We start from the raw sequence: 6,039 nt of genomic DNA, 5'->3' as shown, positions 1-6,039 counted from the left end.
GCCACCATGTCCTGGTAATTTTTAAAATTTTTTGTCAAGGTGGGGTTCTCACTATATTGTCCAGGCTGATTCTCCTGCCTTGGCTTTCCAAAGTGCTGAGATTACAGTTGAGAGCCACTGTACCCAGCCTGAATCTTTATTTTGAAGGAGTTTCGAATCTTGTCAAATGCTTTTTCTGCATCAGTTGAGGTGATATGATTTTTTTCTTTATTCTGTCAGTGTAGTATATTACATTGATTGATTTTTGTATGTTGAACTGTGCTTGCATTCCAGGAATAAATCCTGCTTGGCCTTAGTTGTGTCATCCTTTCAGTGTGCGGTTGAAAGGATTTCAGTTTGTTAGTGTTTTGCTCAATGTTCGTAATGGATTTTGGTCTATTTTTTTTTCTTCATGTTTTTGTCTGGCTTTGGTATTAGAGTAATGCTGGCCTCAGAACGAACTTGGAAGCTTTCTCTCCTCTTAGTTATTTGAGTCTTCTCTCTTTTTTCTTAGTTAATTAGTCTAAGAGTTTGCCACTTTTGTTGATTTTTAAAACTCTTCATTTCATTGACTTTTTTCCTATTATCTATTTTATTATTTTAAAATTTGTATAATATTTACAAGGAGCTAGCATGGTTTCTTTTATTGAGAAGATGCTTTGGATGATCCATTCAGGAAAAATCACTTAGGCCGATTCAATTAAATCTATTTTCTTTACATACTGACAAAAACACTAGCGGCACACATTGAGACATTGAGACTCATATCATGCTGGTTTGAGCAGATGGGACAAGAGCAAGAACCTTGGCTGAATTTTTGCAGATGGCTCCAGTAGAGCTGCTGGTGATCCATATCGCTGTCAGGAATGTAACAAGGCAAAAAGGCTTTTGTTGATTTCTAGTGTTTATTATTTCTTTCATTTTGCTAGCCTTAGCTTTTGTATTTTCTTCTTCTTTTAGTTGCTTGAAGTATAAAGTTGGATTGTTAATGTGAGATCTGTATTTTTTTTCCTATGCCATTGCTAATAAATTCTGTCTTTTTACATACATGCATTTATAGCTATAAATTTTCCTCTTAACACTGTTTTGGCTGCATCCCATAAGTTTTGGTATGCGGTGTTTTCATTTTTATTTGTCTCAAAGTTCCTTTGTGACTTTTTCTTTGACCCATTGGTTAAGAATATGTTGTTGCTGGGTGCAGTGGCTCATACCTGTAATCCCAGCACTTTAGGAGCCAGGGGCAAGAGGATTGCTTGAGCCCATGGTTTCGAGACCAGTCTGGGCAACTTGGTGAGACCTGGTCTCTACAATAAACCAAAAAAATTAACCGGGTGTAGTGGCATGTGCCTGTAGTTCCAGCTACTTGGAAGGCTGAAGTTGCTTGAGCACAGGAGGTTGAGGCTGTGGTGGCCATGCGCGTGCCACTGCACTCCAGCCTGGGTAACAGAGTGAGACTCCAGTAGAAAAAGAAAAAAGGAATGTGTTCTTTAGTTTTCACATATTTGTGAACTTTCCAGTTTCCTTTCTTTCTTTCTTTTTTTTTTTTTTTTAACATAAAACCATGTAGATTTTTTTTCTATGCACATATGCAAGGATAATTTCATTTCTTTTAATGTCTGCATAGAATTCATTTGCATGGTTCAAATGCGATTTATTAACCTGTTTTATATTGATGGATATCTAAATTCTTTTTAATTTTCAGAATTACAAGTGATGCTGTAGCGAGCATTAAATTGCAGGTAGTTTGCTCATTTATCAGATTGTTTTCTTTGGTTAACTATCTGGAATTGGAATTACTGTGTCAACATATTTTGTCTTTGTGTTAATGTATTAAGTATTTATATACTTTTTTTTTTTTTTTGAATTGGAGTCTCACTCTGTTGCCCAGGCTGGAGTGCAGTGGCATGGTCAGGTCACTGCAGCCTCGACCTCCTGGGCTTGGGATCCTTCCGCCTCAGCCATCCAAGTAGCTGGGACTACATGTACGCACTACCATGCCCAGCTAATCTTCTGATTGATTGTAGAGACGAGATCTTGCCACGTTGCCCAGGCTGGTTTTGAACCTGTGGGCTCCACCTCCCAAAGTGCTGGCATTACAGGTGTGAGCCACCAAACCTGTGTTATATTTAGATACCTATGACCTTTGAGTTACGAAGTGACTTTTCAACACTCACTAACATCATATGGTGTGCTTATTTGCTTACACCACCATCATGAATTGATTTTAGATTTGAGATAATGAGAAAGAGAGACATAGTACAGATTGTTAAGGGGATGGGAGTTGTTGTGTGGGTGGTCACATTATGAAAATCATTTAATGTGACCATTGAATGCAACTACTTTAGGATGGTTTGGAATAAGAGAGATGATCAAGATAGGGAGATGTGTTGTAAAGCTGACGTAGTTTGGCAGGCCAGTGGGCCCTGAATTAAGTGAGAGTTGCAGGGGTTAATTTGATAGAGAAGAGTGAAGTAGGAGATGACTTGTTTCGGCAGTGAAATGAGAACACAGTTGTCCTAACTCTGGTGGTACTCTTTCACTCTCCAGTGAGTCACAGTCGTGGAAATAAATAGGAATTGTCTATGCAGCACATTCCCAGAGATTCTGCTTTAATTTGAGGTGAGGAATAGCATGGATATTTATTTTTAAAGACAAGCTTTCCATAGGATCTCAGTGAGTGGCCAGAGCTGAGAATGACATTATCCCATATAAGCTTCTAAAACCAGTAGATGCCTATTGGTGCTAAAGAAAAAGTGTGTTTTCTTGGCGTGAAAACTGAAGTTTTGCCTACTAGTTATAATAGATAATAGTGCTTTGGTATTATTAAATAGATGGAGAATAGAACCGTGAGACAGTGTTTTCAAATGAGTCACGAATAAGTACATTTGAACTGTTAGGTGTGGGGGTGGGGTGGAATGTGGACTCTTTTTGGAGAAAAAAAGCATTTGAAATAGACCTAATGGACTGGGTAACGCTGAGGACACAGTTGTAAAGGTGAGTGCTAAGATCAGAAAGACCAGGTTGTTGAAAGGGAAGAAGATTGGGAAATGGGGTGGTAGCTTGGGGAACTTAGGTTGTTGGTACATTTATTGGATACAAGAAGGGAAAGATCACTTAGATAAGAAATCAGAAGTTGACTCTTCAGGGAATGGGTGGTGCTTAGGGTTTTGAGTGGTCCTGGTAGTAAATGGGAGGAAGAAGAGTGAAGTTGTGGTTCAGGGAAGGAATGCTCTGTGGGCTTAGAGAGTTATTAGGAGATAGGGAATGTTTTCGATGCCATCAGTGATTTTGAAGACAATGACTTGATTGCCTTATGGCCTCAGCAAGGAAGAGGAAGATGGATGTCCTTGGAGAGGTGAGAGGTGTTTATTTTGAATATTTTGGTTGCTTCATCTCCTTTATGCTCATATGTCTTGAAATACAAACCTTTAGCTAATTAAGCTGTTTTGTGAGACAGTTTCCCAGTTTACTTGGTGAGAATAATCCTATTAGCCTTTTATTAAAAGGGTGAGATTTGATGTATGGTTTTTGTTTTGTTTTGAGTCGGAGTCTCACTCTTATCTTGGCAGGAGTGCAGTGGCACCATCGTGGCTCACCACAGCATTGACCTTCTGGCTCTGGTGATCCTTCCACCTCAGCTTTCCAAGTAGCTGGGACCACAGGCATGTGCCACATCTGGCAAATTTTTTTTATTTTTTGTAGAGACGAGATCTTGCCATGTTGCCCAGGCTGGTCTTGAACTCCTGGGCTCAGGCAGTCCTCCTGCTGGGATTACAGGTGTGAGCTACTGCGCCCAGTCTGACATATGACAAATATTTGGTTTTATGAACCAATAATAAAGCACTCTGAAAACCTCTGAGGAAAATACAAGGCAATTTTTGATGGATATGCCGATTTAAAAAATATTACTTAATGATGGCTATGGAGGGGCCAAGGGAGAATTTCCCCTTTGCCGTTGGAAGGTTAGCTGTAAAATAAACTCACAAAAGGCAGATTAACAGGAAAAATGACATACATTTATTAATGTACGTGAGGGAGAGAATCACAGATTGCCCAGTATCCCAAAGGGGTACAGATGCTTCTATGTCCTACTTTTTAGGGGGAAGGAAGATGGGGAAAGTATGGATGATTTTGGAGGATAGCAAATGATTTTTAGGGAAATTCAGTGGGCTTGAAGACCATACAGTGTTGTGGGACAAGAGGGCTGCTGGGCCCACAGCAGACAATGTTTTTTTTTTTTTTTTTTTTAAGCTAGAATATCACTGTCACCCAGGCTGGAGTGCAGTGGCATCCTCACAGCCACTACAGCCTTGACCTACTGGGCTCAGGCAGTCCTTCCACTCCATCCTTCCAAGTAGCTGGAACTACAGGCACTTGCCACCACACCCAGCTAATGTTTTGATTTATTGTAGAGAGGAGGTCTCGCCAAGTTGCCCAGGCTGGGCTGGTCTTGAACCTGTGGAATCAGGCAATCCTCTCGCCTCTGCCTTCTAAAGTGCTGGGATTACAGGCGTGAGCCACCATGCCCAGCCTGACAATGGTTTTTGACAAAAGTCTGCAGGTTTGCTGACAGACTTCGACCTTTTTTCCTATGATTTGAGATCAGTAATGAAAACTCAGAGAAGGGACCAGGGGTAATTTTTCTCTCGTGGGTCTTAAACTTTAAGCAGATAAGGAATCCTCAGAGAATAACTTTCTCCTGTCTTTGGGATAGACAGGATTGAGAGACAGAAAGGTGGGTGATCAGAGAGACCTTGGGGCTTCTTCAGTTGAGCATGTCAGAGTACCGTATTTTGGGATATCAGTGTCTGAGCCCCAACAGCCTCATTGAAAATATAGCTAGGAGAAGAATTAACATAGTACGGAGTTTTTTCAGTGTGTTGTAGGCTTTTTCAAAACCCCAGGTAGTCTGAAAAATGTAAAATGCGTTCTACTTTTTAGGCTTATGTTCATAATCTTATTGAAAGGGTACTCTGCTAAAGCAGCATCAAGGGTGATTATTTTTAAGTCTTGGTAATTGCTCCATAGCTTAGGACTTAGAACTTAGGTTCTCAGAATGGACAAGAAAATAAAAATAATTTTCCATGAATAGTTATGGTATGTCCTAAGTGTTGGTCTTTACACATTTTGTTGACTTTTTCACTTTGCCCATTTTCTTTTTTTTTTTCTTTTCTTTTTTTGAGTCAGAGTCTTACTCTGTCACCCAGGCTGGAGTGCATTGGCATGCTCATGGCCACTTTAAAATTACTGCCTGCTGGATTCAGGCAATCCTTCCACCTCAGCCTTCCAAGTAGCTGAAACTACAGGCAAGTGCCACCACGCCTAACTTACTTTTTGGTTTATTGTAGAGACAAGGTCTCACCAAGTTGCCCAGGGTGGTCTTGAACTCCTGAGCTTAGGCAGTTCTCTCACCTTGGCCTCCCAAAGTGCTGGGATTACAGGCTTGAGCCACTGCCCCTGACAACTTTGCCCATTTTCGAAGTGAGGATGGAGGGGAAGGGTTTTGGATGATTTTAAAATTTATGCTGCTTTTAGTTCATTCAAGTTTATCTGATAATTAAATCAACAGTAGAGATCACAGGAGAATAAATGATTAACTGAGTGAGTTGTAGAGACAGCAATTTTAAAGGGTTTAGGGGAAAGGTCATTTCCTACTGGGAGACAGAAGGAGTTTTACAGAGAAGATGGTATTTAGCATCACTTATTGTTATTTTCTACACTCTTGATGGACAGATACGGTTTGAATGGAGGAGAGGAGGTCATCTGATTATTTAAGCTGAATTGCTTTATAGATACATGTGAGAAACAAACTCACCCACCCAAAATCAGAGGATGGACACAGAAGCACGGTGTACAGCAGAAGTGAGACTTTAATGGCAGTCTTGCAAGATCAGGTGTCTGGTATGCAGTCACACCTAAGGCAGCTACAGCAAGCAATTTATTTCCTAGTGCGCAATCTCTTCCCTGGTTCCCCAATGGCTTAGTACTACAGGGTGTACAATTTTCCTGGACGTCATCCAGTTTCCATTTTTTTTCCCTTATAAAGTTATCCATGGTTCC

The sequence above is a fragment of the Carlito syrichta genome, unplaced genomic scaffold, assembly GCF_000164805.1.
Source record: "Carlito syrichta isolate Samal-C Ts95f unplaced genomic scaffold, Tarsius_syrichta-2.0.1 Scaffold310768, whole genome shotgun sequence".
Classification (NCBI taxonomy): domain Eukaryota; kingdom Metazoa; phylum Chordata; class Mammalia; order Primates; family Tarsiidae; genus Carlito; species Carlito syrichta.
Note: the sequence above shows the minus strand (reverse complement) of the source record.